This window comes from Desmodus rotundus, chromosome 3, assembly GCF_022682495.2.
Source record: "Desmodus rotundus isolate HL8 chromosome 3, HLdesRot8A.1, whole genome shotgun sequence".
In the NCBI taxonomy this organism is placed as follows: Eukaryota; Metazoa; Chordata; class Mammalia; order Chiroptera; family Phyllostomidae; genus Desmodus; species Desmodus rotundus.
This window is the reverse complement of record NC_071389.1, coordinates 67,874,108-67,896,400: the sequence shown is the minus strand read 5'-3', so window position 1 is coordinate 67,896,400 and position 22,293 is coordinate 67,874,108. Positions and strand designations below refer to the sequence as shown.

Below are 22,293 nucleotides of genomic sequence, written 5' to 3'. Positions count from 1 at the left end.
CCTGCAGGGGTACGTCCTTAGTGGCCATGTTACCCAACTACAAAAAATGACAGGAAAACTTTTTTTTTTTTTTTTTTAAGAAAAGCATTCTTGCTGTTCTGTGATAGCTATAAGAGGAGACATGTTTCTCTTTCCCTACATGATGCAACATAGAGATTTAAGGTAGAATTGTTTATCCATTTTGCTGGCATGAAGGGGTGCCTGCCTGGAACTGCCTGGGAGCTGTGTGGAAGACGCAGTTAGTGTCCTGGAAGACAGAGCAGAGACACCGAGCGAATCAGCGTATGCCTGTGTGCGTGTATTATTATGTGATTAACAATCACGTGTGTTATGTTTCTCATGTGCCAGGTGCTGTTGTGTGCTTTATAAACATTAACTCATTTAATCATTATATCAGTGCTACGAAGTAGATACTATTATCGTCCCTATTTTATGGCAGAGAAAAGCAATCCACAGAAAAGGCTAAATAACTTACTCGAGGTCACACCGCTCACGTGTGGGGATTTGAAGCTGGGCTTAGTCACCGATCTTATGCTGTCTGTCATTGTACCGTGGCATAAAAAGGGCTTAAAGAGCAGGGCTTTCTCTGAAGCCACACATCGACTCAGGGTGCTACCCTCTCCCACTGTGTTCGGGATCTGGGTGACCACAGGTCCTGTGCCTGGATGCGGGGTGTGGGAGTCACGGGCAGGCCTTAAGCTTTCTAGCCCATGGCTAATTAACGCAAGCCTGTGATCTCTGAGAGAGCTTTGTGTTTCTTTCACACCTGAAAGCCAGATTTATAAATCACCCCCCCCACACACCGTTAGAAAAACCTAGCTAGGCAGGAGTCTGCCTCTCCTGTGGTTTATGGGGTCATGGGGCATGATGAGGGTTGAAGGAGGCCCTTAGGGATGACCCCCTCTGACCCTGTAAGTTACTGATGGGAAAACTGAGGCCCACTGAGGAACTGTGGTTTGCTCGGGGTCAAAGAGAGAATGAGAGGTGTGCCAGGACTGGCGCCTTTCCCAGGATGCCTTGGTGTAGTGCGTTTTTGCTGGACTGGTGGTTTGTAGCCCTTTCCCTTTGAGGAGACTTTCTAAAACTCAGCACGTCCCAGGCCAGGCTGAGAGAATATAGTGACAAAGTTTCGGTCCCGCACCACTGGGCCCAGGAAGGGGCGCAGCTCAGCTCAGAGGTAGCCATCAGCAGGGCGCAGCCTCCATTGTCTGACCCTCCTACCTAGCGTCATCCTCAGTGACACCTCCCAGGAAACTCAGAGAGCTTGATGAGGGTATTATGGTCACATTTCACTCTTCATCTTCCTTGACATCACAGAAATATCTGGTTGGCCGAAAAGTTCATTCGGTGTCCCCATAAGATGGCTCTAGTAGAGCTTAGCTGTCTTTAACTTCATTCGAAACAATTTTGTTAGATTGTATTGTGACAGCTGGCATATCAGTGTGCATTTAAAAAAAGTTATCAAAATTGGTGAATTTTTGTGTAGCCATTTTAATATTGAAGATGGAAGAAAATATGCAACATTTTTGGCATATTATGCTTTATCATTTCAAGAAAGGTGGAAATGCAACTAAACACAAAAATGATTTGTTCAGTGTATGGAGAAGGAGCTATGACTGATTGAACGTGTCAAAAGTGGTTTGGGAAGTTTCGTGCTGGAGATTTCTCCCTGATGATGCTCCATGGTCGGGTAGACCAGTTGCAGTTGATAATCATCAAATCCAGACATTATTTGAGAACAATCAACATTATACCTTGTGGGAGATAGACGATATACTTAAAATATCCAAATCAATAAAGCTATGGGTGAAAATGAAAAACGTGTCTTATTTTATGGAAAAAGCTAAGCAGACTTTTTGGCCAACCCAAACTTGACACTGTTATTCATCCTCTTCCAAACTGCTTTCCTCCTTGGCACCGTGATCTCCCAGTTTTCTTCCCGTTCCTCTGGCCACTCCCTCTCTGACACCTTTGTGCATTCTCTGTTCTCCACCCGCCGGCTTAGGTCCATTCCAGACCCTCTCGCCTTCTCCCTTGCTGTATTCTTCCTGAGGACAGGAAGATGTCACCTGTCCACGTGGTTTTAATGACTTACATGCTGGTACTTCTCAAATTCCTATCTCCTAACTGTTCCCCCAAATGTCCATACCACATACGCACGTGACCAGCTGGGCAGCTCCACCTGGGTGTCCCCTGGGCGCCTCAGCACCCACACAGACAACACAGCTCCCATCGTCTCTCTCCCTCTTCTGCCCTCATGGTCTCTGTCTCAGTAAAGTTGCCACCACCCACACAGCTCTACGGTCTTCCTTTTTTTGTTTTTTTCATTCGTATTGAACTTATTGCGATGACATTAGTTAACAAAATTATATAGGTTTCCAGTGTACAATCTATAACACATCATCCGTATGTTGTATTGTGTGCACAACCCCCCAAGTCAAGTCTCCTTCCGTCACCATTTATCCCCCTTTACCCTCTTCTACTCCCTCTCCCCCTGTACTACGGTATGTTTATGTAAACAGTAAACAGTATGGAATTACCATACTGTTGTCTGTGTCTGTGAGTTTGGGGTTTTTCTTTCTTTCTTTCTTTCTTTTTTTTTTTGCTTAATCCCTTCATCTTTTACACTCAGCCTTCCAAACCCCCTCTGCTCTGACAGCTGTCAGCCTGTTCTCTGTATCTGTGAGTCTGTTTCTATTTCGTTTGTTTATTTTGTTCATCAGATTCCACATATAAGTGAAATCATATGGTATTTGTCTTTCTCTGACTGGCTAATGTCACTTAGCACAATGCTCTCCAGGTTCATACATGCTGTCGCCGAAGGTAAGATTTCCTTCTCTTTCAGCTCTGCAGTCCTGACACTCGACTTTTCCTTCTCCGCGTCCCCATAGCCACGTACCTGGCTCAGGACTCTGTCACCTGCAGTAGCCTTGTAACTGGCCTCCTTGCTTTAGACTCGCCGTGTACCACCTTGTTCTACTCAATGTAACCAAAATTAACTTTTAAACACACTTTCAAAAAAGTGTATTTTTTTAATTGCAAAATTATTATGCACTGGTAAAAAGTTTCAAGCAATATAGTAGAATATAAAGTAAAAATTGAAAGTCTCCTCTACCCCATATTTCCAGCCTCACTGTAAGTGAACGGTTTGGTGTATTTTCTGTCAGACTCTTCCCTGTGCTTGCCAGGCAGGTACTTACCAGGCGTCCCCTATAGCCTATTGCCACTGCATTTTCTAACAATCCAGAACTGCCCTTTCTTTGCACATGCCAGGATCTAGTTTCACTCCTTGATTTTGCTCTTTTTCCTCTGCTCCTCCCTCACCATCCTTCCTCCAGCCATCCTTTAAGACGGTTCTCATGCGTCATCGCCTCCCTGCCAGCCCTGGACTTAGTGGGGGGGCTGGGTCCCCCTTCACCACGGGCACTGCATTTTCATGCTGCATCATTCTGTGCTGTTCTCTGAACTTCTCGAGGAAGAAACTGTCCCTTATCTTCCATGGCATCCCCCACAATTAGCATAAGACCTGGCACAGTGTTTAATTCACATGACTGAGTGACTGTAACTCTTATTAGTGCCTGAGTGCCCTGAAGTGCAAGTGCATGGTTTGGGGAGGGAGATGTTCCAAGCGGACGGGACTGTGAAGCTTCCTGCAGTTCACAGCAAGAATAGGAGACACAACAAGAAAGGGGCTAAAGAACAAAAGGGAGGATCCAGGAGTGGGGAAAAGCGCCTGGTGGCATCAAAGGAAGGAAAGGAACTAGTATTTATAAAGGATTTCCACATTTACCACCATGCATGCATCATCTCATTTAATCCTCTCAACAGTATCAGCTCCATTTGACAGGTGAGAATACTGAGGATCAGGATACTTTGCTCAAGATCACACAGTGAGCAGCAGAGCTGAGGTCAAACCCAGTTCTGTGTCCAAGCTCTTCCTCACCGTGCACATTGGTGATCAGATAGGGATGGTGTGGTTGACACCTGCTATTTCACTCGACCCTTCAGGGGTACCTGGAAAAAGTTTGTACCCAGCAGCTTCTGTACAGAGACACCTAAAGGCCTTCAGCCTCTGGGGACACTGTGATAGACACGACATCTGGATCTTCAGACACGGTGAGCCCTGAAAAGAGAGCTAAGGCTCGGGTTTATGCTGAAGGGAGTGTCTCCCAGGCTTCTGGCAGCAGCCATCAAAGGCTTTGGGAAGTCTCGACCAGCCCAGCCTTCCCCAAATCTCCCTTAGGGAGCCGTGACTCTCTTGAGTCTCCTCCTGGCCCGTCCCCAGCCCAGATCAGCCCTGGTTGCTGCGTCATTTCAGGACCTGCTGGCCCGTGCACAGCTATGGGGCAGAATCATCTCTGGAGGCCCAGCAGTCTGGGGCACCAGCCCTCTGCTGAGCTTTGGGCACTTCTTGGCAGTTTTGATTACCTTGAAATGGGGGACGGCACCATGGAACAGGGCTGGGGGCTCAGGGACTGTTAGAATAAGGAGCGATGTCCAGGGTGAGACCGACTCACAGGGGTTGCTTGTCCTTCAGTGCACAGATGTCTACTGATGCTACCTAGGTATTATTTGGTCCTTGGTCTTTGTGATCAGTTCAGGGATGGGGGTATACTCAGAAACAATAAACCAAGGAGAATCTAGAGATTTTAAAAGTTACCAGAAGAGTCACCTCCTCCTTTGTGGCATTGAACGAGGATGGATGTAGGTACACATCCTGACTATGAGCAACCTAGAATTTTAGAGAGAGGCAATGACAATAATAACAGCTACTTTTTAACCAGGTCATCTTTATGTCAGAACCCGTACGAACACACTGTCACTTAATCCTCCAATAACTCTGAAAGAGCTATTAAATAGCTGCATTTTATAGGTTAGACAGTAAAAAACAAACAAACAAACAAACAAACAAACCAAAAACCATGAATTCAGAGAGATTGCCCATAACCACTAAGGGAGCTGTGATTTGAATCCAATCCCAGATCTGTTTATCACAAGCCTGCTAAACTGCCCAGGCAACACAAATTCCATTCCCACCCTTAAAGAGCTCACAGTCCTTGTCTGCTCTCTCCCCAGCCATTCAACTTGGTCTCTTGTCACTGTCCATCCAATGTGCTCCAGGCGCGCTGAAACACTGGCAGCTCAAGCACGCATCACATTATCTCTTATCTCCAGAGCTTTACACGTTTGCTCTGCCCAGAACACCCTCTACCCCTCCTTTCCTCTGCTCTTTTGATTCATCTCTTCTCAGTTTGCTTGTCACCTGGCCCTCCAAGGCTGGGGGCCTCGCGCTTCCCTTCCATAAGGGGCATTTGCTGGCTAGCTCTGCACCTCCATTTCCCTTCTCCTCTTGCAGGAAGTTCTTGGACTCCCCAGTTTGGGAAATTAACTCCCCCATAGTTAGCCTCCTAGTTGATGTGACTGACACTTCCCGCCCCTGAGCTCCAGGCATGGGTCTGGTTGGTTAAGCCAATCAGCATGTCTCATTCTGCTTGTCACTGTGATCAGTTCAGGGATGGGGGTATACTCAGAAACAATAAACCAAGGAGAATCTAGAGATTTTAAGAGTTACCAGAAGAGTCACCTCCTTCTTTATGACATTGGATGAGTGCGGGAAGGGTGCGGTACACAGCCTGGCCATGAGCAGCCTAGAACTTTAGAGAGGAGAGGGTTAGGGCGGGCGGTCTGGCAGGACTGTGGGCACTCAGCCTCTATCGTGCAAAACAAACTGTTTTGTCCCCCATATTTATTCTTTGTTACTTTCAATTTTCAGAACCTTGGAGAAGAAGAGGGGTGCTATTCATGGAGACCCCTTGGAAACCCAAAATAATCTTTGCAGACACACACACACATGGTCTTGGGACATTTAATATAATATAATATAATATAATATACACTGGATCATACTCACTTACCTTTTAAATAAAAATTACCTCTTAAAATCTCTATTACAAACATTTTCCCACATATTTTATTTCCCTATAGCCTAGAGCTTCTAGGCTATAGGGAAATAAAATATGCTTATAAAACAAAAGTTGTAAACATTTTTATATAGTCGAATATTGCATCTTTCATCTTTTCTAGAGCCTCCAAGTTTCCAGTCTTTGTTAGGAAGGTCTCCCCCAGTCTCAGTTTGCATTATAGCCTCCAAAGTTTTCCTGCAATATTTTTTTCACTGTTTTACTCTTTTACTTTTGTGTATTTTTTATTCATTTGGAAGTGTATCCACTTGGAATTATGTGTTCGGGGCACTGTGTTAACAGGGGTCAGTCTCACTGTGAGCAGCTGCCACAGAGACAGAAAAACCAGAGGGTCAAACAGAACGACATTTCTCTTTACCTAAAGGAAGCCTATTGCAGGCAATGTAGATGCTCTAGTCAGGAATGCAGGCCGCTTTTAGCTTAATTTCTGTTACCCTTCAGACGTGCCCCTCATCATTATGGCCCAAGGTCAACTCCAGGCATCACATCCATGTTCCAAGCCGGAGGCTGGAAGGAGGTGAAGGTGAGACAAAGGGCACGGGCCTGGTGTAGCTTGCAGAAATTTCCCAGAGTCTGCCACGCAATAATACTCCTTTTCCCCTCCGCCAAGACTGAGTTATGTCGCCATGTCTAGCTCCAGGAGATGCTGGGAAATATTTTTATTCAAGATCAAAATTCTCGAGTATAAAAATTTTTATTCCAAATCAAGAGTCCGAGATGGTGATAATGGACACGGGGGGATTAGCAATGAGCCGTCTCTGGTGCAGGCGCACTTGCGGGCCGCTGGGGGTATGTGATTGTCTTCTGTAGCTCTCAGCTACCAGGCCTGAAAGGAGAGGGAGAAGGTGAACAGCATGTGTGCAGAAGTTGAGGGAGGCGGAAAAATAGGGTGCCAGGCTTGGAGGGTGAGGGTAGGTGAGCAGGGCAAGCTTGATTGGAAGGGAGAGAAGGTTGAAGGGTTGAAGGTTGGGGAATGAAGGACCAAGAGAAAGAGGGGGGATCAAGGGATTAGTGGGCTCAGAGAGACCAAGAAAACAGGTACACAGCTAGAGGGCGGGGAGGCTGTGTTAAAGAATGGCCTATTAGGCAGTGGGGGCTTGGGGAGTGTGGCTGTGGCAGTGGCTGGTGGGTGTGGAGGGGAGGTCAGGGTCGCTCAGTGTAAGGAAGGCAAGGCAGGCGTGGGAGGGCTCTCCCCCTGCACACCGAACTGCTCCAGCGGAGCCGCGGAGGCCAGCGTAAGGGCAGAGAAGACTGGGAAGCCAGTGAGCCACATAGTGTGAACGCCAAGGGCGTTACACGGCAGGAGGAAAGTCATGGCCTTGAGGCACGTGGGAGTGTGAGGGCACTGATGCCATCTTCCGGCTTCATCTGCTGACCCAAGTAGACACAGGAGTGAGAGAACAGAGTCATCACTGAGGACGGCTACAGGAGTTGGCTGTGATCAGGAATGACCACATCTCCGCGGGACCCAAGAAGAGGAGAGCCTTCCGGGGGGAGGTGAGGGATGAAGGGGATTGCCTTTCCGTGGAATGAGGAAAGGCTTAGAAGGAAGAGGAGCAGCTGAGACTTGGGAGGAGAGACATGGAACAGTCTCTATGGGGTGGACAATGACAGAGAGTGAATGGGAAGGCTTACATTTTGGACAGCGACTTGAGTCTACAATATGTAGCATCTGGGCATGGAGGGGCCACACGGGTCACTGAGGTAAGGTTGTCTTGGGGGACCCAAGCTGTGACTCCAGAGAGAGTGGGGCTGGTGCAGGGCTGCTGGTTGTGGGCCCCCACCATGAATTCCCAAAGACTTAAATGTAGAACAGCACAGGCCAAAAACAGAGATCCTTTCCTCCCTTGGAGGCCTCCTTGCCTAGCTGCTCTGGCTCCCAGGATAAAGCCTGAACCGAAATCAACCATCGCCTGCCCTGTCAGCTGCTGGAGACAATCCCGGCTGCCCAGCAGTGGCAGGAATCATGCTGTCCTAACACCCATTTTGATTTCAAATCTTTTATGTTTGAGATGGACTTTTCTCTGTTGACAATGGACTGGGTTTGGCCTGTTCATTAGGTGTGGTGCTCCCGACTTGTGGTAAATCCTGATTGGAAAACGATATAAACACATTTCCTGGGAAATGTATAGATATATATGGATGTTGGTTGTTGCCCTCCCCACCACCAACATACACAGTGGAAGCAATTGGAAGCAATTTAGACGTGCTCAGCATCTGGCCCTCATAAAAGACCGTGGGTGAGTCATGATTTTGCACCGACAGAGAGGGTTTGTCTTGCTTGTGCAGAGAATTATGTTTACTTCCCATGGTGCCTGTGACCCTCTCTATTGCTTTATGATGATCAGTCTGATTTGTATGTAAAGAGACTGATGAGGTCAGAATTTGGGGAAGGGAAGCAAGAAGAGGAGAAAGACCCAGGCAGCTATGTATTCAAGGCAAACCCACCAGTTTTAGAGAGAATGACCTGTTTTTGCTTTTGAGAAGTCAGCGCAAAAAAAAAAAAAAAAAAAGGGAAGATCCTCATTTTGTGACTTAGCAGAAGGCCTCTACTACTTGCTGTAGGCCCTGAGTCTCTTGGCACCTCAGTTTGCCCATCCGAGCAGTAGGACCGGAAACGGCTGCCTCACACAGCTGAAAGAGGAAAGCGGAGATCCAGCTTGAGAGCACTCTTGTGTGCCAGCTGTGGGGTGAGCTTAAAATGCCATTTAATGCCCAAGACACCCCAGGAGGGAAGTGGCATCAAACCATTCTTCAGCCAAAGGAACTGAGACATGGAGAGGCTAAATGGCTTGTCCAAGGTCACAAAACTTATCAGGACTCAAACCCACGTCTGTCTGGCTCCAAGTCCTATGTGTGTCCCATTACTTCAGGCTGATAGGAGGTCAACAGACACATTCCAGTCTCCCCCTCAGGAGGGGAAAAGCACAGGGTGGTTCCCCTGCTCCAAGGCCTGAGGTGTCTCTGTGTCCTTGGTCCCCACAGAAAGTCCAGCCAAGCCCAGTTCTATTTCCTCAGAGCCTTGCTCTCTGCTGTGGGAGCAGGTGGGTTGTTAATCTGATAAACGGCTTCCTGCTAAGGTGGGAGGGCAAGCTAAAGAGCTGTTGAATTGCGCTTCAGAGTGGCAGGTGGGAGACTCCAGTGCCTTCACCCATGGGATCGTGGTAGGACTATATGATCTGAAAGGATGAGGCCTTTGTGGTCTGTCAGCCCTGGGTGGGCGTCCTGGGTCTGCCTCTCGCTAGCACGTGACTTCCACTTGTCTTCAGTAAAATATAGAGAAGAATGCTCACCTGAGTTGTTGTAAATATTAAATGAGATCATGTGGGAAATGTCCCTAGCATCCTGTGTCATGCATACATTATACACAACCAAGGAAAAGGCAGCCGTTGTTTCCATGGAGGCACCTCCAGGGCAGCGTTTTAGGCAGTGGGTAGTTTTTGTGTCCCATCCTCTAAACCCGCATCAGAGTTGATCGTAGCCATTTGTTCAGAAAATGTGTTCAAAGCGCTCAGTGTGTCAGCTTCTGGGAAAAATCAGCTATGAGGCCGGAGGTGTCCTTGCCCTTGTGGAGCTCACAGCTGAGCTGGAAGCAGGAGGTGGGGGTACCTGGCACAGTCAAAGGGAGCAGGGGCTGGGGAGCTAAGCCTGACCACCCGATGCGGTCTGTTAGATAGTCTGGCATTTTCAAATCCCGGCCTCCTCTTTACGTGTTAACGGGGGTCTTCCTATGCAGCTGTTGGGCACATCCCTTCCTTAGTGGAGACGGGAAAGGCTGGGCTGACAGACTGCTGAGAAAAGGAGGAGGTGGAGCTCTGGGGGTGTGTGGTCTTCGGGGCAGTCCTGGGGGTGCTTCCCATCTGGTGCTGACATAAACCCACCACCTTTGCCAGAGACAGATGCCTCTAGCTCAGAGTTTATGAGACAATTTACTTGTTATCTGAGGCATTTATGGAGTCGTAGGTGTTGCCATGTCTACCATGGGTGGTTAATATTTCAGGGACCTGTTCTTACTCCAGCCCACTGACTCACAGGTCGCCTTGATGTCGGACACACCAGTGAGCCCTCCTGGGAGGCAGTGGATGGGTGCTTGCATCCAGGCATGGAATCTGGAGGAAAGGCTCACTGCGGTCTTCTTGGTAGGAAGCCCAAGGTATAGGTGTCCTGATGATTGGGTAGTGGGTAGGCACAGAGTTCGCCCTTCTGGATTTTCCAGATCTCCCATGATCCAGCCCATTCCCGCCCCACTCTACCCCATTGTCCTCCTTGTTTCTCAACGACCGACACCTACACCAAGCCCACAGGCAATTCTTCATCAGGCTCCAAACACATGGAAGCTCCTTCCCATTACTGATTTTGTTTGCAGTTGGTTGCAGTATATTTCACTTTTTAGCCCTAATAGCTCATCTCTCAAGCCCAGCCCTCATTCTGCCTCCTTCAGAAAGATTTTCTTAACTTCTGTAGCACATGCTGAGCTTTCTCCTCTCACATCTCCCTATTTCAGTGATTATGCATTAATTATCTCATTCATTAATTCATTCAATGCTCTGGCAGGTCATACCCATTCTGTATGAAAACTAATTTGCAAGTCCATCCATCTCTCTCCATTTCTACTGCTTCCACCCTAGTTACCTCTTGCTTGGATGATTAAGTATCCTTGTAACTGGTCTTGCTCTAACTCTCCAGCCCCTCCATTACCTTCGGAGCATCCAGTGATCTCTGATAGAGGTAAATTGGCTCCGGTCACTTCCCTGCTTACAATCTTCTAGTAGCGTCCAAAACTCACTGCGGCTCTGCTAATCTGGCACTTGGGTGCCTTCTCAGTCTCTTTTCATCCAATCATTCCTCTTGCCCATTTTACTTCAGGCACCTCAACCTTCTTTCTATTCATCCAAAAGGCCAAACCATTACCTGTGTCTCTAGTCCTTTGCCCTTGTTGGGCCTTCTGCCTCGAATGGCCTCAGTGCTTACCTCCTCCTCATCATTCAGCGTTCTGTTCAACTGCAGCCTTCTCAGTGGTATCTTTCCTGAGCGCCTGATCAAAAGTCACATGTTACATCATTACACTAGTTCCTTTATATCGTTAACATTTTCTGGATGTTTTCTTTGTATTGGCTGCTGCTTTCCGTTAGAGAACTGCCTCCAGAGTAGAAACAGTAACTGTCTTGTTCACTGCTATTACCCTTAGAGTTTAGAATAGCGCTTAACATATATGAAACCAAAAAATATTGCTGAATAATTTATTAGGTGGGTATTAAATATCTTCTATGTATGAAGCATCAAAAATCAGTAATTACTACCATCGATTAGAGATACAAGTGCTCTTCTTTGGGATAGGCTTTCTCAGAGGTGGCCCCTGAAGCTCTGGTGGCCCAGCAAAGGCTTTGCAAGTGGTTTGATGGTTCCGGGGGGAAAAATTGATGAAATGGTTTTTAACTAATTTAAAATATAAGATTAATGAAGATTTCTGTAGAAATTCTGTTACCTTCTTAATAATTATTTTATAAAATTCACTCAAGGACATATTGGTCAGTTCTTCATAGCTAATTTCGGTGATCAACTATGGATTATTTTGGATGACGGGATTCACATCATGATAGTGCTAAAATTCTTAATTATAAAAATATACATTTTTGTCATTACTGTTATGTTGCATTAAATCTCTCATGACTCAAAAGTGGTTTACTGATGAGTAAAATTAATATTTTCAATCATGCAATTCAGAGTAATTCTGTAAGTATAAATATTGAATAGGGTTACAATACGACACATACCAGAGTCTGTATGAGCTAGGACAAAAAGTCTATACAAGTGCTGATTTAACACGGTAGCTGAAAAAGAGCAGCTGCAGTTTAAGTGGGAAATACCGTGCTGGACGTTTGAAAATTGGAGTTTATTGGGTCGTAATCATCCACAAGGACCTGGTTTCTTGTCCTATAGTGGCACGAAGCCATGACATTTTGACACAATTATCAAAGTATGGTTACCTCTCTGGTAAATCAAGTGATAATTTCCAGAGTAAGTGTAGGAAACTGGTTAATTTTGTCAGTAAAAGTAGAAAAGAGACCAACACAACAGAGGTATTGTTCAAAGTCGTATCTCTTAGAGCAAAGTCACATGCAAGTCACGTTACTGTGAAGATGCTTCAATTATCAGCTTAAGCAAAGTTAATCATAAGTATAGGGCTTGGAGAGAAAGCAGAATAAGCTTTTGTCACAATTTTTAAAAATATATTTTATTGATTATGCTATTACAGTTGTCCCATGTTTTTCTCCCTTTTATTCCCCTCTGCCCTGTATGCACACACCCCCACCAGCATTCCCCACATTAGTTCATGTCCATGGTTCATAGATGTAAGTTCTTTGACTTCTCCATTTCCCATACTATTCTTAACCTCCCTCTGTCTATTTTGTACCTACCATTTAGGCTTCTTATTCCCTGTACCTTTACCCCTACTCTCCCCCGTCCCTCTCCCCATTGATAACCCTCCATGTGATCTCCATTATGTGATTCTGTTCCTGTTCTAGTTGTTTGCTTAGTTTGTTTTTGTTTTTGTATTTTTAGGTATGGTTGTTGACAGTTACGAGTTTGTTGTCATTTTACTATTTGTATTTTTGATCTCCTTTTTCTAAGATAAGTCCCTTTATAATTTCATGTAATAAGGGCTTGGTGATGATGAACTCCTTCAACTTGACCTTATCTGGGAAGCACTTTGTCCGCCCTTCCATTCTAAATGATAGCTTTGCTGGATAGAGTAATCTTGGAGGTAGGTTCTTCCCTTTTATGCTTTGGAATACTTCTTTCCAGCCCTTTCTTGCCTGTAAGGTTTTTTTTGAGAAATCAGCTGATAGTCTAATGGGAACTCCCTTGTAGGTAACTGCCTCCTTTCCTCATGCTGCTTTTAGGATTCTCTCCTTCTCTTTATCTTGGGTAATGGAATTATGATGTGCCTTAGTGTGTGTTTCCTTGGGTCCACCTTCTTTGGGACTCTCTGAGCTTCCTGGACTTCCTGGAAGTCTATTTCCTTTGCCACATTAGGGAAGTTCTCCTTCATTATGTTTTCAAATAAGTTTTCAGTTTCTCGCTCTTCTTCTCCTCCTTCTGGCACCCCTATGATTTGGATGTTGGAATGCTTAAAGTTGTCCTGGAAGTTCCTTAAGCCTCTCCTCATTTTTTTGAATTCTTGTTTCTTCATTCTGTTCTGGTTGAATGTTTATTTCTTCCGCCTGCTCCAGATTGTTGATTTGAGTCCTTGTTTCCTTCCCTTCACTGCTGGTTTCCTGTATATTTTTGTTTATTTCACTTTGAATAGCCTTCACTTTTTCCTCTATTTTGGGACTGTACTCAACCATTTCTGTGAGCATCCTGATTACCAGTGTTTTGAACTCTGTATCTGATAGGTTGGCTATTGCTTCATCATTTAATTGTATTTTCTCTGAAGCTTTGATCTGTTCTTTCATTTGGGTCATATTTTTTTGTTTCCACACTTGTTACGTAGTAAGGGGCGGAGCCTTAGGTTTTGGCCAGGGCAGGGCCACACACTTTGCTCCTGCCTTGTGGTACTGTATGTGGGGGAGGGGTCAGAGAGGGAACAATGCCAGTTAATCAGCCCTCAGTCAGCTTTCAGTCACTTCCCCTGCTACCCACAAGCAAATTGGGCCCTTCTGGTGCTGATTCCTGGGTGAGTGGGTTTGTGTACATTCTAGGACCCTGCGGGTCTCTCCAACAAGCTCTCCTGTGAGGCTGGGAGTTTCTCCCACTGCTGCAACCCCATAGGTTTTTTCAGTCAGAGGTTTTGAGGCTTTATTTCCCCGCACTGGAGCCCTGGGTTGTGCAGTGTGTCTTACTCCCCATTTGTTCCTCCTGGGTTATCCGTATGCAAATGTGGGACTACCTGCTCTGCCAGCCACTGCCTCTCCTGCCCTGGTCAGCCAGCTGCCGCCTTGCCACAAGTCCTCTCCATCCCAGCTGCCCGTCTCTGCCCCTCCTACCAGTCTGGATAAATGTTTCTTCTTTAACTCCTTGGTTGTTGGGCTTCCATACAGTTCAATTTTCTGGCAGTTCTGGTCATTTTTTGCTTTTAAATTTGTTGTTGTTCTTCTTTTGGTTGTGCGAGGAGGCAAAGTGTATCTACTTACGCCTCCATCTTGGCTGGAAGTTGTGTTACAATTTTTTAATCAAATGCTCCTGCTGAAAGCAAGTAAAGGAAGCAACTAGATGTGGAATCTGATTTACAGCTCAAGCTAATCCTCATTGAGCTGACTACAGTGTGATCTCTGGGAAGTCACAGCCTCTCTGTGCCTCAGTTACATCATTCGTGAAAATTGGTGTAATAATTTACTTTCCTAAGAGGGATGTTGGTAGGGTGAGGTAATTTCATCTATGTAAAATACTTGGAATAGTGCCTCATACAAAGCAAGCGATATGTGTTACTGTTATAATTATACACACAAGCATTACTTTGAAACATATTAAAATAAAAATAAAATTGTGCTGAATCTTGAAAAAATTTTAACCTACTATTGGTGGTCTCTATGTCTTTATAGCCCATTAAATAAATAATCTGGTAAAGAGTATACTTTATCATTCTCCATTTTCAAATAAAGCAGCTGAGCCTCAGAGGAGTTAGCCACCTGGGCACGATCAAGCAGCTAGTTTCTGCCAATTGCCCCAATGCTAGCATTTCAATGGGGTGAATCTGGTCACAAATCCCAGTTGTTTCCCATTTTGCCTCCTGTGCAATGTCTTACTGAATGTTTTATAAGCCCAAGCTAAACCATAAGCTCCTGTGGGGAGTGAGGGAGTGTGCAGGGTGTCTCTCCTTCTCCCTGCGTGCCTCATAGAGAGACTGCACGGGGCACCATGGAAGGCACTCAGGGAATTGTCCTGGATGGGAAAGCCTGGCCCATGGTAAGTGCTCAATAAGTATTTGTCGAATGAATGAACGAATGCGGGTGCTTGGTTCCGAAGCTCTGGGCAGATGTAGGATGCTCCTCAGGAACGCAGGCTGTGTACGGGGGAGGGACGATGCTACAACCTCCATGCATGCTGCTTAGACTCTATAAAAACTCAGGCTGCCCTGTCAGGCCTGCCAACCCCCAGCTGTCCCCAGTGCAGCCCATGTCCCAGGACTTGGAGGTGACCAAGATGAAGACTGAGTGTGACTGCCTTTATACAGCCAGTAAATTCCATATATTCCTGAAAAAGCAATCTAGAAACCTTCATAGACCCTCATATTAATGCTAATTTTGTCACTCCCGCTGCCTCAGAACCCTACTTCTATCGACACATTACTCTCTCATGAGCAAGCCAGCTTTCTCGGTGTGCGTGTCATGTTCTTCAAGCTCAAGGCTTTCCTCACAGAGAGAACAAAGTTGTGATACGTGTGTTTGCTGGTGTTATGGAACTGAACCTCACGGAAGTGGGTGAGAAAGGTCTTCAGCAATTGCTTCCTCACCCTTAGTAAATATTCCCAGAGGCTTTTCCTGAGAAACTCCTAATGAGACTGAGTTGTTTTCCCAAACTGAAAAGCCAGGGCTGCTCAGTGGCTCCATAGTTCCTCTATCTCTGACCAAACCTGGAGGCTCCATACAAAAAGTTTGTGCACCTTAAAACCAAATTTTACTCTGACTGAAACCAGAACCCCATCCACAAGTGCAGCTCTCCCTGTGGCAATGAGCCTGTCCTGCAACGGAAGTGGGGGTGGAGGTGGGGAATCTCAGTTTCGCTCACCCAGACAGGGTGGCTGCCCCAATCCCAGGTGGGTTTTGATTGAAAGAGTCCCGTTTTAAGCTCCTTCTCTCTCATCAAAGCTCATTGGGCTTTTTTGTTGCCATAGGTTAAAGAGTTTTCTACTTGGTCTCGAGCAATGGCTCTGCTAAGAAGTGGTGGACCTTGTGTCAGGTAAGCCTCTCTGGGTCTCAATGATGTTTCAAAGTGAGAGATTTAGAGCAGCTCGGTGATCTTCCAACTCTTTTCCCCAAGTAGCAAGACTCTGTACAAAGGGACTGTCAGGATGGCCAGCAGGGAAAAGAGGTGGAGCCACTCTGCTCTGCTGGACTTCAAAGGGGGCTCCTCATGTGTGGCCAGACTGAATGTGGCTCTAAAATTCTGGTTTAGTGCCCCTTCCCAAGATGGATAATATGGTACTAGGACAGTGGGAAAACGACAAGAAAAAGGATGTGCGAAGGAGCAAGTTCACAGATCATAGGCTATGCTTCCCCATATCAAAAATGTAGACATGTAAGATATTAGGAGTAAATTTTCTCTGAACTGTCTTAGAAACTATGACATGAAATTATATTAAGTTGTATGTGCACTAACTTCAAAAGAATAACATTTTAGTACCTTAAATGGACACCGTCTTGGCTGTATGGCCCTCGCAGGTAAGGGGTCAGCTGGGCACTGAGGGCTCTGGCTTTCCCTACTCATCTGAATAATAAAAGCTTTCATTCTGTAACTTCATCTTATTACTTTTATTTCTGTCACAGGCCCGGTGAGCTCGGCTGGGTCAAGGGTTACCCAGAAAATAACCAGCTTCCACTTTCTTTAATTATGCAAACTAGAGCTAGGTGACTGAGATCTTGCCTTTAGCCTGCAAGACATAGGGAGTTTTGTCAGCCCCAGGGGAGTGCAGAATTTCCTGAAGATGTTGCAAGGTGGCTGGCCTTCTTCTGAAGTCATAGAATACTCTCCTTCGGTTTGGTTATGACTGCAGAGGTGCGAGGAAGCAAACTGAAAACTAGCACCTTGGAGTGGGCTTCTCGGTCGGCCCCAGAAGTGGGCCAGAAGTGGGCCAGAAGTGGGCCAGGTGCTGAGGCATGTGCACCTAAAGGGACTTTGATCCAAGGCCACCTCCACTCGTTCACTGGGAACCCATTTTCAAAAATGGGTGCTTTTGCTGAGGAAAGGACACGTGAAAGGCCTGGAAATTGATAGAGTAGGTGGCAGGATGGACCAAGTTTTATAGAAGTTCCTATTTTGCTAGTTTAATTTGGCAAAGGACACAGGAATTCCCACAGAAAAGAAGTTTTGTTGAGAAAGAAAAACTTTCATCAGGGTATTTCGTCAGCAACCACATAGGGCATCTGGGCACAGTCACTGCCTCGTACCTCTTAGCCTCCAGGCTGCGCTGCTGGGGCGGAGGGTCTGGACGGCCAGCCCCAACCCCGCTCAGGCCTCCCTCAGCCAGGCAGAGGCGGGCTTCTAAAGCCCTTTGCTCTTCTTTTTCTACCAGGGCTTATGATGTGAGGCTATTAGACATTTTCAAATTTCAGAATGGCATCACTTTCCTTGGGTGGAAGTAAATCTTTAGAGAATTGATCATGTTCTGTAATGAGTAGGATCACCTGGTTTTTGGATATGACTGTATTTGCAGAAGTTGCTAAATAACACCTTAGAGAGACTCCACTAAGTATGAGTGTATTAAGTCAGGTTGGGTTTTTAAGTGTTTGAAAATCTTCTGTGGAATTATTTAAAGGGCAAGGTTTTTTTTTTTTTTTTTTTAAGTCATTCTCTGAATATAACAGCATATAAACTAGTTGTTTCTGAAGTATTTAAATAGAAAGTGAAACTGAATCACACTGTTTACTTTTCATAGTAAAAGCTACTTAGAATTCAAGTCTTCTTCCCTGAAAGAGCAACAGGGTTTTCGTTCAACATTGCCTCCCATTCTTTGAAATTTGGAGTTCACAAGAAAACCTGGGGGCTATGCCTTATTGAAGGTGACATTTACTTTAATAATGAAGAGTGCCACACGGGGGTCAGGGAGTGGGTTCTGGAGAGGAGACAGTGTAGGCTGAGTCAGCAGAGCGCATGACTGAACCACAGATTGGATCAGACACCCAAGACCTAGGGAAGCAAGGATCTTTCTCAAGAAAATTGAATTCAGCCCTGGCTGGGTAGCTCCACTGGTTAGAGTGTCCTCCCGATATGCCAAGATTCCAGGTTCGACCCCCAGTCAGGGCACATAGAAGAAGCAACCAATGAATGCATAAATAAGTGGAACAACAAATTGATGTTTTTCTCTCTCCTTCTCTAAAATCAAAATAAAAAATTAACAAAATAATTGAATTCATAGGTTTTTCATCTGTATGGTAGTGTACGCACTTTCTCTATTTTCTGCTTGAAAATACATTACTGCTGCAGTAGAGTTCTAGACCTTTTAGCCTGTCACAAACCCTAGTTGACTCCATCTTCGTACTCATGTTTGTCACTTTTCTCAGAGTTTTCTGCAACTTCAGGCTTGTCTGAAAAGAACACACCCTGGGTCTTACCTGCCTCTGGGCCTTTCCTCATGCGGCTGCCCTGGCCGGGCCCAAACCTCCCTCTCCTACCCCCCGACTCTTTCCAGGTTGGCACCTCCCATCTCTGACCAGCACAGCACATACCCTATGCCTTTTAGGTGATGTGACCACATAATTTAATGTTCAAATCAGAATACTTTTGAAAGTAAAAGCTTGCAGTTAGTAACAATGCTTTGCTAGCAGGTGTAAACTAGGGACTGTACCGGGCAAACCAGGATGGATGTGACTTTTCAGGGTGTCTGTCCTCAGCTGTGCCTCCTCCCCATGGGCGGGCTGAAGCGTGAGACTGGCGACTGTCTGTCTTTGCGCCCCTGCCCGTGTCCAGTCAGTAATTTTTTAAAATAAACTTTTTATTTTGAAAAAAGAAACCTTTAGATTTACAGAAAGTTGCAAAGATAGTCCATAGTTCCCGTACACCCCTCACCCAATTTCCCCCATTGTTTAATTTTGTATTTCCACAGTACACTTTTTAAAACTAGGACACTGCACTAGCTTATGACGACTGACTAAACTCCAGACTTCACTGCGTTGCCCCAGCTTCTCCATTAACGTCCTCTTTCCTGTATGATCCAGACCAGGACACCATACTGCATTAGGTACATGTCTCCCCTGGCCTGTGACAGTTTTTCAGCCTGTCTGTTTTTCATAGCTTTGACAGTCTTGAGAGGTGCTGGCTGGGTTTCCAGCAGAAATATGCCAACTGGATTCGTCTGTTTTCTCATGATTAGACTGAGGTTATGGTTCGCGGAAGAACACCACAGAGGTGAAGTGCCCTTCTCATCACACATCAGGGGGCGCATGACAGGCACATGACACCACTGGGCCTGTGAACCTTTGTCACTTGAAGGTGGGGTTTTTCCCTTCCCCATTCTTTGGGAGCAAGTCACCAAATTTAACCCTCCTGGACTAAGCTCTCCACCTCCTGGAAGGGATAGCATCTATATATAGTAGTTATACATTTACTTACGTCAAAACTGATATTTATTTTTTGACAACTTTATTTCCATTTTCTGTTTAAGAGCCTATGGAAACTTAAGACCGCCCCGTAGTTGTTCCTATTCATTCAGTGGTCTGAGCGGTGGGAGCTGCAGACGAGTCTTCAGCAGCAAGCACTTGCTTCCTTTCTGGTACTACAAGATGCCCCAGCCTTAGAACTAGCTGTTTTCCCAAGGAACCTTGGTTCCTTTTATTGGAAAATGACATTTAGAAACCAAGATCTAGCACAGCTCTTTGAGCTGGACTGAATTCTGCTCTAGGCCTCACAAGCTAACATAAACCTGGCAGGAGTGTGTGGGAGGCAGATGCAGCCCCTCCAAAAAGCTGCTGGCCCAGCAGTGACCTGGTGGCAGAGGTGGTAGTGGTCTGTGTGGCTTCCTAATGTTTCTATAATGAGCTACTAGCTGCTCACCTGAGGGCCCCAGATCTGCAGGGTGTGGGAAATTCCTAAAGAGGTGTCTCTGGGCACCGAGGGGAGAATGGGATACAGCAGCTTCTTCTGTTCTTTACCCGGGAGAATTGTGACTAGTAGGTCAGAGGGAGGGGCCTTGTCATCATTTATGATTTTTAAAATTTTGTTTTTCATTCAGGTGTAATTGACATCTAACATGTTTCAGGTGTACAATATAATGGTTTAATATTTGTGTCTATTGTGAAATGGTCATCAGTAAGTCTAGTTAACATGTCACTATACATAGCCTCAAAATGTTTTGATGGGAACGTTTAAGATTTACTCTCTTAGCACCTTTCACATATGCAATACGGTATTAACTACAGTCACCATGTTATACGTTACATCTCCATGAGTATTTATTTTATAACTGGAAGTTTGTACCTTTTGACCCCCTTCACCCAATCTGCCCACTCCCCACCTGGGCAACCACCAATCTGTTCTCTGTATCTACGAACTTAGGACTTTTTGTTAATTAACTTATTTCTAGAATCCACATATAAGCGTGAGCATATGGTATTTGCTCATGGTAGCCTGTATCAATACTCCACGGTATGGATTTTTGTTTGTCCATCTACCAGTCGATGGTCATTTGGGTTGTTTCCCTAATATGGATGACGATGCTGTGAACATTTGCCTGTATTTGTGAACATGTTTTCATTTCTTTTGAGATGGAACACCAAGTGGAATTTTTTGTTTGTTTATTCTATTACAGTTGTCCCAATTTTTTCCTTTTGCCCCCTCTCTACCCAGCCTACTCCTCTCACTCACACTCAAGAGCCTCTCCCTTGTCCATGAGTCATTCATACACATTCTTTGACTAGTCCCTTCCCCTAATTCCCCCCCACCCCCACCTACAGCTGTCAGTCTGTTCCATGTCACTCTGTCTCCGGTCCTATTTTTCTCGTGAAATTTATGTTCCTTAGATTTCAGTTACAAGTGAGGTCATGTGGTATTTGTATTTCACTGCCTGGCTTATTTCACTTAGGATAATAGTCTCCAGTTCTACCCTTGGTGTCACAAAAGGTAGTTCCTTCTTTCTGCTGCATAGTAATCCATTGTGTAAATGTACCACAGTTTTTTACCCACTCATTTACTGGTGGGCACTTGGGCTGTTTACAGCTCTTAGCTATCGTAAATAGCACTGCTGTGAACATTGGGGTGCACAGGTTCTTTTGAATTGGTATTTCAGGATTCTTAGAGTATATTCCCAGCAGTGGAATTGCTGGATCAAAAGGCAGTTCATTTCCATTTTTAGTTTTTTGAGGAAATTCCAGTTTTTCACAGTGGCTGCATCAATCTGCATTCTGACCAACAGTGCACTAGGGTTCCCTTTTCTCCATAGCCTTCCTAGTGCTTGCTGTTTGTTTTTATCAATAATAGCCATTCTGACAGGTGAGGTGACATCTCATTATGGTTTTAATTTGCATCTCTCTGATGGTTAGTGATGTTGAGCATCCTTTCATATGCCTATGGGCCCTCTGTATGTCCCCCTTGGAGAAGTATGTATCCAGGTCCTTTGCCCATTTTTTAATTGGGTTATTTGTCTTCCTGGTGTTGAGTCATATGAGTTATTTGTATACTTTGGAGATTCAACCCATGTCCCATGTATCACTGGCAAATGCCCTTCCGTATAGTTGGCTCCCTTTTCATTTTGATGATGGTTTCTTTATGTGTGCAGGAACTTCTTAATTTGATATAGTTCCATTTGTTAATTTTTTTCCTTTATTTCCCTTGCCCTAGACAGGGGTGTCCAACCTGTGGCCCACCCGCCACATGTGGCTCAGGATGAGTATGAATGCAGCCCAACACAAAATTGCAAATTTACTTCAAACACTGAGATTTTTTTGAGATTACATGTCGCAATGTATTTAATGTGTGGCCCAGAGACACCAAAAGATTGCATACCCTTGCTAGGATATATATTGGCAAAAGTATTGCTACATGGGATATCTGAAATTTTACTGCCTATGTTTTCTGCTAGGACTTTTATGGTATCACGACATATTTATGTCTTTTATCCATTTTGTTTATTCTGGTGTATGATGAAAGTTGGTGGTCTAGTTTCATTTTTTTGCATGTACCAGTTCAGGTCTCCCAGTATCATTTATCAGAGACTGGTTTTACTCCACTGCATGCTCATGCCCTTTGTTGAATATTAATTGACCATAGAGACACGGCTTTATTTCTGGGCTCTCTGTTCCACTGATGTGTCTGTTCCTATGCCACTATCACACTGTTTCGATTACAGTGGCCTTGTAGTGCAGTTTAATATCAGGCATTGTGATCCCTCCAACTTCATTCTTCTTTCTCAGGATTGCTGAGGCTATTTGGGGTCATTTTTGGTTCCATATAAACTTTTGGAGTATTTGTTCTAGATCTATGAAATCTGCCATTGGTATTTTAATAGGAACCACATTAAATCTATAGATTGCTTTGGGTAGTATGGGCATTTTAATGATGTTAATTCTTCCAATCCATGAACAAGGTATATGCTCCCATTTATTTGTATCTTCCTCAATTTCTCTTTTCAGTGTTCTATAGTTTTCCAAGTACAGGT

General features: G+C 45.1%; 1 protein-coding gene across 2 annotated transcripts in view; it reads right to left on the bottom strand.

Moving 5' to 3' along the window:
- The window catches only part of RPAP2 (RNA polymerase II associated protein 2), a 116,751-nt gene that overhangs the window by 6,870 nt on the left and 87,588 nt on the right, over nt 1-22,293 (bottom strand). The window contains exon 13 of one of the 2 annotated variants that reach the window (XM_053920312.2): nt 6,542-6,807. The exons of the other annotated variant lie outside the window; for it this stretch is intronic. The gene's annotated coding sequence lies outside the window, so the exon portion shown is untranslated. Of the gene's footprint in view, nt 1-6,541; nt 6,808-22,293 lie in introns of those variants that run through there. 2 annotated transcript variants of the gene reach the window in all.